This window comes from Mytilus californianus, unplaced genomic scaffold, assembly GCF_021869535.1.
Source record: "Mytilus californianus isolate M0D057914Y unplaced genomic scaffold, xbMytCali1.0.p SCAF_7, whole genome shotgun sequence".
In the NCBI taxonomy this organism is placed as follows: domain Eukaryota; kingdom Metazoa; phylum Mollusca; class Bivalvia; order Mytilida; family Mytilidae; genus Mytilus; species Mytilus californianus.
The window spans coordinates 35,448,826-35,461,854 of NW_026262723.1; the positions used below are offsets into that span (position 1 = coordinate 35,448,826).

Here is a 13,029-nt window from a genome sequence, read left to right on the forward strand (position 1 = left end):
CTTCATATACACGCTAAACTTAAGCGATTGTACACAGCGTTTAAGATTACAATTGAAAGTTACAAATCAATACATGTGTTTGTACCTTTCGCGGTTTGTTCCCAAAAGTGGTCAGTATACCGGTATATCTAACATATTTTCTATCAAACTTGATTTTACGTGGATCTGTAATAATTTGGTTTCTATGATGAAACTTTTCATTTTTTTGGCTGTCGAAACTTTTGGCCATGAGTATCATTGAGTATTCCTGAACAACGTGTTGTCTGCAAGGACATCATGTATGTTTTACAGGTGCTAGGAACTCATTCCATTGTACATTGAGAATAAGAGAAAAAGCTGTGAACAAAAAAACAAAATTGAGTAACGTTGACTTTGAATGAATAGAAGAAACTTCATTGGTATTTTTAAAAGCGGTATATTTTAGAATGTATTAGAACAGATGTATATACATGTATGACGTATGTCGATAAAGCAAGTCTTTTATGAATCCTCGTGCTTTTTCTTTCTTCAACAGAAAAAATGTGAACAACTATTTTTTGTTATGCAAGAAAGAAATCTAAACCCCCAAAGTAACTTTAGTGCATCCATTTAGAAATATATCTTAATTATAAATAAAGCAATAGACATCTGTTTGAAGAATTTATTGTTCTGCTAGGTAATAAACATGACTTTGATTATGAATGGTGCATGAAAACAAAAAATAAAAATAAATTAGACAATTTTCCATTTACAATGTTATATAACTTTCATTTAACTCTCTTTGATTATATACTTTCGCCAAACAAATAATAGACGAAATTGCTTAACGAAGAACATAAATTACTCTCTGTGGTATATGTTCGGACTGCTTTGCAATAAACGGCAATTTCAAATTCCAAATTAGAAAAAACAATAAGTGAAAGCCTATAATACATTATTTATCGTCCTAACTAAATTCATACTATTAGTCTATTATTTTCATTGCTTTGTAAAGTAAAGATAGAGACTTACTATTGAAATAGAATTAAGTGACCTATGGAATGACAAAATATATATTACTTTGTGTATTATAGGACCTTTGGGATGACCCTCTGTAATGGGTTCTCATTATTAGGTTAGCGATGTTTATCTAAAATCTATAGATCTCCATTAACACAGGGTCAATGACTGCAGTGACAGTATTTCCATGAAATAGAAATACATCATTAAACCTTCAAACTTATAGTTATTGACATATGATGGGTACATACTTTTTTGTCCTCGAGTCCGTGAGAACGAGAGTGGGTGTTGTCAAAGAACGCAAATAATGTAAAATGTATAATACACATGTCAAAACGTAAATGCATGCAGATAACCTAAATCACATATTACTTCTGAGGTCTCTTGATTATTTGTGTCGGTTGGTTGCTGTATAATGGGATTGGCGTATCTCTTTAAATTTATCTTATATTTTACTGATATCAAAGTTTGCATAGGTCGAGATGTCACAGCACGTCAGTACAAATCTTCTTCAAAGCATACGAATGTACATTAAAAAACACGGGTTTATGTCGAAGTAAGGCGCTTATTTCAAGACATGCAAATTCCACTGAATTATATCTTACGTAAGTTTCATATCAAAGCATTGTAGATTGTACAAAGTAAACACATGTGTATGAGACAGTCTACAGACACGTTTTTTGTATCAGTTGTTATTGGCTTCGAACTAGCTTTCAGTAACTGTGAGCACTCTTAAATCGGTACTTTGCGTCTTACTCACGTTGTTAATTGTTTTTTGGGCTTTGATTAGATCCGTTGACAATGAGTTAACCCTTTTTCAACTGATTTTTATAGTTTGTTTTGATGTTATGCTGTTTTATCACTGTCCCAGAGGGTTGAGCATTCGGAACATGTTTTAACCCCGCCACATTTTATATGTGCCTGTCCCAAGTCAGGAACCTTTAATTCATTGGTTGTCGTTGGTTGCTGTCTATCATATTTGTTTTTTGTTAATTGTTTTGTACATAAATCAGGCCGTTAGTTTTCTCGTTTTAAGTATCTGCATTTTGTCATATCGGGACCTTTTATAGCTTACTCTGCGGTATGGGTTTTGCTCATTCATGAAGGCTGTACGGCGACATATCATAGTTGCTAACATCTACGTCATTTGGTCTCTGATGGATAGTTGTTTCATTGACAATCATAGCACATATCCTTTTTTATATTTATTTCAAAGTAATTGTGTTCACTTTCCAATATGGTTCGCGAACAAATCTTTGAACATTATGAAATAGTTACTTAGATGGGTCCGTGTATATTTGCGTCCATTCGTTTTTCGTTTTGAAATATCAAAAACAAAAAACGAAAGTGTTTTCATTTTTCGTTTTTGATTTCTCAAAAACCAAAATGAAAAACAAAAGTGATTTCGTTTTTCGTTTTTGATTCCTCAAAAACCAAAACGAAAAACGAAAGTGTTTTCATTTTTCGTTATTGATTTTTCAAAAACCAAAATGAAAATCAAAAGTGTTTTCATTTTTCGTTTTTGATTTCACTAAACAAGAAAAGCATCTACATTTGGATTCTATTTCTGTATTTTGCTCTATTTAATTCTCGTTTTACGTTGTACAATGTTTTCCTTTCCTTTTAAATAGCCATTGATACCCCGGTGTATTTTCTACTTAATGTAGACAAAATAGACCGCCTGACTTATGATTTGAACTAAGGTGATTGATGAATCAAAGACTTTCAAATTTCCTTGTTTTTATCTATAATAAAATATAAAATTTTATATATTTAAATATCAAATGAATCACAAATTTAAATAATACAATGAAATATTATATAAAGATGGTAAAAATTAAACGATTGATTACAACATCACATTTACAAGGGAGGTTACTACTTATCTGATAGGAAAACTAGACCTGTCGTTAAAGTATGCACAGCGGTTATCAGATCAGTAGTATTTAAATCGGAGATAATGTCGACGAATGGAAAAGACTTTATCAATCTGAACAATAAGGATTCATGAACTTTACTTTTAAGTTGTGAAAGGTTAGTAATCTAAGATGATTAAAACTGATGACATAGGTCCATCTGTCAGTATTAGTACTATTACACGAACATTCACGACGATAATCTTTTTTTTTTTTTTTATTAAGATCGTTTGATTGAAAAACAAATACCGAAAAACACTGGACACTTTTAATTTGCAAAACACTCATTTGCAAATCCGCCGCCGCCTCTCCTTAGAGCTACAGTGTCGTGTAAATAACCAAAATGTGCGGAATTACATGGGATTCAATAAATTCATTGCTTTTCTGCTGTTATTATTATATCTATTTTGTAATTTGATTTAGAAAAACATGGGATTTTCAATATCCCATGGGATAGGGCAAATCCCATGGGATTGACCATTATCCCATGGGATTTTGGTTAAATCCCATAGGATTTTTTGGGATTCCATGGGATAATTGTAGTCCCATGGGATATTTGTTGTCCCATGGGACAAAAAAAATCCCATGGGACTATAATTATCCCATGGGATTTTTAATATCCCATGGGACAAAATAAAATCCTATGATTCAAATTATAAATATACAGTAAATAAATGTGTATGTTACAATGAATTCTGTTTGGTAGTAAATTGTTTTAAGATGAATCTTTTTAGTTGAATATCTTTTTTTTCCTTGGAAATGTTAATGCAATTATATTGTTCTATAACTGTTCAAAACTAAACTTTTAAACAACAAAGCAGATAATGTAAGTATCAATATATGTTTATTTATGAATTCTAGAATACTTTTTTGAAACACAATTTTTTCCCATTTGAAATCAATGAAAACTCTATTAAAAGGCTTAACATACTAGTAGCTTTTTACATAAATCTATTTTTTTTTCAGGATATCCCTCCACCCAAAAAATTAATAGTTTCTTATCATCCAGCATTGTGTGATCGTAATGTATAGTCCACTTTTTTGCCATTCAGCACAGAACATTGTCATTATTGTGGTTTTAATATCTTTAGATATTTAATAGAACTTCAATTCATTGGCTGAGTGATGAAAATAATAACTGATCTGACTTTTGTCTTTGAATTTATTTTGGTCTTGTTTCTTTGTTTTCTCCTTTTATTCTCAGTGATGAATTTCAATCCTTCTGAAAAAGAACCAATAAAATCCGAAGTTATGGATAATAAAAAATTGTTTGCATACATGTAGCAAGAACATATGATTTTCAATAAAAATAGCTATGCCGTATGGATTTTACTGATTGTAATTCTATTCTAATATTATATAACAATCAATTTATGTATTCTTCTTTATAACATTAGGGTATTTTCCCCAGTTATATATATATAGATCAATGTTAAAACTTTAGGCAATTACAATAAAATTCCATTTTTCACAAGAATTTGCAATATATTATACAGAAAGCCAACAATAGAAACAGCACTTCTTTAAGCTTCTGAAGTTCTGAAAGAGTTCCACTTGTGTTTTATTTCAATTAGAAAATACATTGAACTCTTTGGACATGTTGGAAATTATAACATTGATACAAAAAATTATATTGGTTTTTTTTTCTTATTTTTGTGTTGTTCGGTTGCTGTCTCATTTTTATATATGGTTATACATATATCCTAAATCTTCTTTTTTTATATACTTAATCATTAATACACAATGTAGTAAAAATGGGATATTTTTTATTTTGATAATCTCAAAACATTATTATTCTATCAAATAACTTATTTCCAAGTTCACAAATCACCAATGTGTCAGATATTAATTTTAAGACATGTATAAACATGATCAACAAGCAGTTGACAGGATGTCATGCAAAAATCTCACTAATATTAAACTTTCACAAAAACTCCATACTCAGCGAGTACTATTAAAGTTCTTAGTACAGGACAAATTCCTAGTACAGGACACAATGCCTGGCAAACACTAGCATGTGTCAATGTCTAGTCAATCATGTAATCAGGCTCAAAATCTTAGTTTGGCACTGAATTTAAAAATTCACTACATAATGAACATGTGTATGAAATTCAACTTCATGGCAAGCTATGTACCTTAACCTAAAACTTTAACCTAAGAATGTACTATAATTTGACATGATGTTCAGTGATCCATAAAATCAGGGTAAAAACAGTAAATGTGGTGTTTAATGTATACACAAGAGTGCACACGCTGAAATGTTGCGCCTTCTTTACTAATCATTGATATCATGTTGATAGTCCTAAATATAAAGCTTTACTACAACTATCACATAAACTCAACATGATCCAAGAAAATGAATTCAAGGTCATATAAACTTGACAAAAAATATATGTACACCTTACAATCATTCAAATTACTAAATTCAGTTGACCTACCTGTATTGCTTATAGTTTCTAAAAAGCAGACTTAACCAAGAAAACTAAACATTGACCAATGAACCATGGAAATGAGGTGAAGGTCAGATGAACCATGCCAGGCAGACATGTACAGCTTACAATCCTTCCATACAACACATATAGTTGACCTATTGCTTATAGATTAAGAAAAACAGACCAAAACACAAAAACTTAACACTGAGCAATGAACCGTGAAAATAAGGTCAAGGTCAAATTAAACCTGCGGGACTGACATGTACATCATAAAATGTTTCCATACACCAAATATAGTTGACCTATTGCATTTAGTATTGGAAAAAAAGACCAAAACTCAAAATTTAACTTTGACTACTGAACCATGAAAATGAGGTCATGGTCAGATGACACCTGCCAGCTAGACATGTACACCTTACAATCATTCCATACACCAAATATAGTAGACCTATTGCATACAGTATAAGAAAAACAGACCAAAACACAAAAACTTAACTATAACCACTGACCCATGAAAATGAAGTCAAGGTCAGATGACACCTGCCAGTTGGTCATGTACACCTTACAGTCCTTCCATACACCGAATATACTAGACCTATTGCTAATAGTATCTGAGATTTGGACTTGACCACCAAAACTTAAACTTAAATATAAAAAAGAAGATGTGGTATGATTGCCAATGAGACAACAACTCTCCACAAGAGACCAAATGACACAGAAATTAACAACTATAGGTCACCGTACGGCCTTCAACAATGAGCAAAGCCCATACCGCACAGTCAGCTATAAAAGGCCCCGAAATGACAATGTAAAACAGTTCAAACGAAAAACTAACGGCCTAATTTATGTAAAAAAAATGAACTAAAAACAAATATGTAACACATAAACAAACGACAACCACTGAATTACAGGCTCCTGACTTGGGACAGGCACATACATACAGAATGTGGCGGGATTAAACATGTTAGTGGGATCCAAACCCTCCCCCTATCCTGGGACGGTGGTGTAACAGTACAACATAAGAACGAACAATAATAAAATGCTCCGCTGGGGCGCAGCTTGATACGACCGCAGAGGTCGAACCCTGAACAGTTGGGGCAAGTATGGACACAACATTCAAGCTTGATACAGCTCTGAATTTGGATTGTGATTAAATATTTGACACAGCATAGGTTTCTGACACAGAATGAATGTGGTCTAAGAACTTAAAAAATTTTAATTTACCTATTCAAACCATATCATTATTATTTGCTTTTATATATAAATCAGAAATAACCAATTTAAAATGGAAAATTTTAAAGAAAAAAAAAGGAAAAAAAGGGGAAAAAAATCCCCCCCCCAAAATTTTTTGAACCCCCTTATGATTCATCACCCCAAAACTCAATAACAGCCTTCCTTTTGTTGTATGGTACCTTGCAGTACAATTTCAGAGAGATTCATACACTTGAACACAAGTTATTGTCTGGAAACTAGAAAAATGCTTGTTTTTTGGTCCCTTTTTGGCCCAAAATTCCTAAACGTTTAGGGCAATTACCCCCAAACTCAAACCCAGCTTTCCCTTTGTGATATGGAACCTTGTAGTACAATTTCATAAAGATCAATACTCTTACACACAAGTTATTGTCCTGAAACTAGAAAAATGCTTGTTTTTTGCCCCTTTTTGGCCCCTAATTCCTAAAATTTGAGGCAATTACCCCCAAAATCAATCCCAGCCTTCCCTTAGTGGTATGGTACCTTGCAGTACAATTTCAGAGAGATCTATACACTTGAACACAAGTTATTGTCTGGAAACTAGAAAAATGCTTATTTTTTGCCCCTTTTTGGCCCCTTTTTCCTTAACGTTTTGGGCAATTACCCCCAAACTCAATTCCAGCTTTCTCTTTGTGATATGGAACCTTGTAGTACAATTTCAGAAAGATCCATACACCTACACACAAGTTATTGTCATGAAACTAGAAAAATGCTTGTTTTTTGCCCCTTTTTTGGCCCCTAATTCCTAAAATTTTGAGGCAATTACCCCCCAAAATCAATCCCAGCATTCCCTTTGTGATATGGAACCTTGTGGTACAATGTCAGAGAGATCCATACACTAACACACAAGTTATGTCTGGAAGTTACAAAAATGCTTATTTTTGGCCCCTTTTTGGCCCCTAATTCCTTAACTGTTGGTACCATAACCCCTAAAATCAATCCCAACCTTTCTTTTGTGGTATTGAACCTTATGGTAAAATTTCATAGAGATCCATTTACTTAAACTAAAGTTAGAGTGCGAAAACCAATGTGTCTTCGGACGACGACGACGCCAACGTCATACCAATATACGACCGCAAAATAAAAATCAGTTGAAAGAGGCTTAACTCATCAGATGGATAAAAATACAAATACTACAAATACAAGTGGACGTGGCCGGGTACTTGTACATCCAAACAACAAAAAGACACTAAGTACAGATCTGAGAGTACTCGCAGTTACTGACAGCTAGTTAACAAAGCCACTAACAACTAATAAAAAAAATCATGCATCTAAGACTAAGTTCTTGTTCACTGATCCATGAAATGTGGTCTAGGTCAAGTGAAAACTCTCTGACGAGCATGAGGACCTTGCAAGGTAAGCACATACCAAATATAGTTATCCTATTACTCATAATATGAGAGAAATTAACATTACAAAAAATCTGAACTTTTTTTTCAAGTAGTCACTGAACCATGAAAATGAGGTCAAGGACAATGGACATGTTTCAGACAGAATTCGTATCATGAGGCATCTATATACAAAGTATGAAGCATCCAGGTCTTCCACCTTCTAAAATATAAAGCTTTTAGGAAGTTAGCTAACGCCCAAGGGGGGGGGGGTCTCAACATGGGATTTTGGGTACAGTACAGTTGTGCAGCTGGAATTTAAAAAACACCCCCCATTCATATATTGAATAATTGTGAAATCCCTACCTATACATATATTTCACAGCGAAATCATATCCCATTAAGTGAAGATAGTTGCACAACAAACTGAAAAATTATGACCCATTGATATATTTCCTCGGTAAAATTGCACCCCATTGATATATTTGATGCATCAAAATAGGGACCCATTCCAGAGGCACATATGTATATACCTTAATATAGGAAGAGACCCCCCGTGCTAACGCCACTGCTGTAGCCGCCACTGGATCACTATCCCTATGTCGAGCTTTCTGCGACAAAAGTTGCAGGCTCAACAAAAATACATGAACATTTTAAAGTACTAAATTTTGAGTATAAACTGTAAAACCGCAAGTTACTAACTGAAGTTCATGGTGAACTGTAACCAAAAGCTTTAAGTGAATACAATTTAGAGAAAGACAGATGGATGCACAAACACTATCATAACAGAGCATAAAACTTACCAAACAAGATGTTTTACATTTATCCTTCAGAAGCAGGAAAACTGAAGTGTTTCTTTTCTTTCTCTGCCCTCCATGATATAAACTTCAAATTCATTCATGCAAAATATGAAAATCTGCAAAAGTAGGACCTTGTACCTCAGCTTATCCACATTTTGACTTTTGAACTGCTTTGTTCTTTTCATCTTTCTGGCAACCTAAACATAAAAAAAAATGATAAACACATAATTCTGGATTAACTTTGTGTATTTATTTTTGTTGGTACAAACAATTTTTTCCAACTTTAAACTAAATCTGCCTCTGCTTTAAAAACAACTGAAAACCATGTATTTATCTTAATTGAAAACAATTTCTTGAGTTTTTCTCATTTGTATCACCCTGTTATTATATATAAATTTTATTTTTGTCCCCTTTTAAAAATAGGAATGGTTTAAATTCCTCAATGATCATGATAATTCTAGTCAGTCAATTAAAAATGTATGAATAAATTATTTAACCTGTATACTATTAATATCAATATATTTCATTTTTGATAAAAACTAGGCTCTGTGTTGAAGACCATACCTTGACCTATAATGGTTTACTTTTATAAATTGTGTGACTTTGATGGAGAGTTGTCTCATTGGCACTCATACCACATCTTCCTATATCTACAAACAGATTCTATGGGCGAGCAGACATTATACCCTGGAGGTGGTTTTAAAAAAAGCATACGACTTAGATGTACCATAAGCATGGAAAAACAATTCAGCAGTCAGTTTCACAAAAAAACTTACAAATAATATTGATAGTAATTAAGTCATGTACAATACAGTATACTTACGATAAATTGTAAGTTTTTTTTTTGTAAAACCGACTCAAGTATACTTATAATCAATATTAGTCGTAAGTATTAAGTATTATTCATCTTTTGGATAATTTGTTGGTTTATTTTATGAATATACAGTGGCAGATCCAGAACTTTTCATAAGGGAGGGCCGGCTCCAGTCATGCTTCAGTGATCCCTATATAATCAACCAAATTTTTCCCAAGAAAGCCCCCCCTCCCCGGATCAGCCTATGATATATGTTTATATATATCTCTGATATGCCATTTCAAATCAAATGTGTATTAAATAAAACTTTACACTAGAAAAGTAATGGATAGTTACTCATTTGGGAAACTTACAAGTTCACAGCATGCCGGTGCCTGTGACTGTGTTCAAAGTGGTGGGTGTTCACCCTCGTTGTATTGCGGAATAACGATTTATGCAAATTGAGAAAAACATCATGTCTGTGGTTGATAATAGTGTGTGTGCATTAATTTAATTTTCTATACCTTCTTATTAAATATTTTTCCAATTTTGAGTACTGACGGCAAGTGTTGTAACCAATGTCTTGAGACCAATGTGCTATTTACAAGTGCGATCGAGAAATGCAGGGGAAAGAAACTTATCAATTATGTTTATTCTTAAGACAAAACTGAGCCGCCGTAAAAATGAACCGTGTCGAGGAGGTTACTGACACGTAATAGGGCAGAGACATATTTACACATATGTGTATATATGTCTCTGTGATAGGGTCATCCCTCGAGAACATTAACTAGTACATTGATATTTTACTATGCAGTCAGTATCCCAAAAAAAAAGTATGGATGCAAAACGCTTAGTGGTTTCGGCTGACTACTAATACGTGCACTTTGTCTAAAAAATATCCCGGCAGTGTTAAAGTTGAAGTCAGGATCTTGGGGGGGGGGGGGGGGGGAGGGAGGGGGGGCGGGGTTTCTCTTTCTGTGTTCTTTATTTTTTTTTGCTATATTTCTACAAACTTACACTTTTTGCTCATTACTCTCTTCCCTTATATTTTAGCATTTCATTATTCTTTAATCTTTATTGTTTGCCCGTTATTCTCTATTCTGTTAACCCCCATCCATACCCTGTTATGTGGACTTAAGCTTTCGGTAGTTTATTTTATCCTATTTCTGTCTAAATACATTATTTATCACAAAACAAAAACTTACTAAATATTTTTTTATGAAGTCCTCACCAGTTGCGGATCCAAAAAATGTCATAAGGAGGCACTAACTGTCATGCATAAAGAGGGGGCCCGCTTCAGTGATTCTCTAAATAATCAACCAAATTTTTTTTTCCAAAAAAGGGGCGGGCCCCCATGCCCTCACCTTAATCCACCTCTAAACCCTTCCCACTTCGTATCCTCGAATTCAGATTCAATATCTCTCTGACTAAAGTAAGTAAGTCACATTTGCTTATATCAGGTTTTTGAATTGAACTGGCGGATAGTTGTTTCATTACCAATCGTACCACATCTCCTTATTTATATATATACGAAAGCTTTATTCATATTTTTTGGTGTATTGATGAATGCGTAAAGATGCAACAATTGTAATACATTTTAAAATACAGCACAAGAGATGCAGATTATATAAAACCAATCTCACTATACAAAGCCTTGATAAAACTTATAAGTCGAAGACATACTGACAAACGCCATGGCAAAAACTTAAAAACGACCAAATGACGTACAACAGTCTATAAAACTTGACTATAGCATTTAAAACACATAAGAAGCACCCAGACAGTCAAACAGAAATTAAAAGAATAAATAATTTGTAAAGATTTTCAACTAGGCCTACAGCTATATTTTCTTATCGTGTAACAGTAGGCTAAACATAGGTTCTGGTATTATGTGATGTCATTTTTTCATGCAGACCCAGTTTTATTGATACCTTGAACTTAAAATGGTTTTATGCATATCAGCCCAGATTATGTGTGTAATTTTATTGAACAATTCAACAATACACGTTCTAAACAGGTTAAATTCAATTTAAAAATTTACAAATTCAGATCTACTGGCATTCAACACCCAATTACTTACTTGCTGTATATTGCTAACTTTGATTGTATATTGTCAATCCCTCCACATCGTGAATACGCCATGCGAGGTGTTGGATAAGTTTGATACAGGGTGGCGGCTTCGAAGCGTAGAAAAAAATCCAGGTAAATGAAAGTGTAAAATTTTGTTGTTGAAAATTTTAAGTACTAAATTCCTAAATTTGTACTTAACTCCGTTCTACGGGTAACATGGTTGTTTGATATGAAAATAGGATAAAAAGCATCCGGAAAAATTTATTATCACGTTATAAGTATTCGTAAATGGATATGAAAAAACTTAACAAGGAATAAGTATTGGTAAACGGACAGAAAGTCGCAGGACAAAGGTTTAAATTAATTATTTTACAATTGTTTAAATATATGAGAAAAAGTTCTTGACGAATTGACTTTATTTATAGATAAATGTATTTAGTTGAGGAAATGATTAATTCGCCTTCAAATAGTTTTTTTTTTATCAATAACTTATAAAAAGGAGACATTTTTGACAGCATGACTTCAGTTAATTACCAAACCACTTTGGCAGATTGTTTTCTTAACAATCATTGTTCATATTAATATTCAAAAATAAATTTTGTTTACAAGTCCGTTTCCTTTTAAAAATGTTTCAGAAAATACTGAAACGTTTTTAAAATTAAGTTTATTCAAAGAAAAAAATATCCCAAAATTGAATCGTGACTTTTTACTTGTTACTTTTTGTTGTACGTTCTAAGTGTCAATCCTAGCAAACACAAATTTGGAAATAAAATCGTAATTACAATGTAATTTTATAGAAGGAAAAAGGGGGGTAAATGAACAAATTATTACTATACACTCACATACTTCTAAAAAGATTTGCATATGTAAGCTGTCTATAGATAATGTTAAATTATTTCAGGAGTTTCAATTAATTTAGGAGAAAAAAAAAGATTATAAACAGTTTAGTTTTCAACGCCTACTACTACAAAAAATAGTGATTCTTCTTGTAGATTTGGTACTTCAGTTTCGACTCAAAATTTCCTATTGTAATTGTTAGATGCCAAATATTAAGGAAAAGATTGTATTTGTACTTTATGTAATTGTGGTGATATTGGCGACGCGATTCGTTATATTATAGCATGGAAGTAATATTGAAAGGAATAACATCGTCGTCACTTCAAAGGTTTCATCTGCGTTACCGCCCATCTTTCGATAACTCGTTAATTGGTTAAATATATGGCATGGTAATTGACTCTCGACATGTGATAGATCAAATCACTGACACTTTTCGGTCATTTTCGTGTTCCCGGAAAATTACGAATAGACCAGTTGTTGTCGTATGTACGTACGAAGTAACCCGAATAGTTCACTCGTTACATTCCGCTGCTGTACGCTACCGAATAGAGTCAGTCATTCAATGTTGATTTTAGTCTATTTTTCCTATTTATGTCTTTTTCGATCTTAATAGTTTAGGCCGAC

General features: G+C 32.9%; 1 long non-coding RNA gene across 1 annotated transcript; it reads right to left on the reverse strand.

Moving 5' to 3' along the window:
• Positions 1-3,719: 3,719 nt before the first annotated feature.
• On the reverse strand, positions 3,720-9,134 carry LOC127710102 (uncharacterized). The gene is made up of 2 exons (XR_007985937.1): positions 8,709-9,134; positions 3,720-4,116 (listed from the first exon to the last, which is right to left on the reverse strand). It is a non-coding gene; the product is annotated as an uncharacterized LOC127710102 (long non-coding RNA).
• Positions 9,135-13,029: the final 3,895 nt, after the last annotated feature.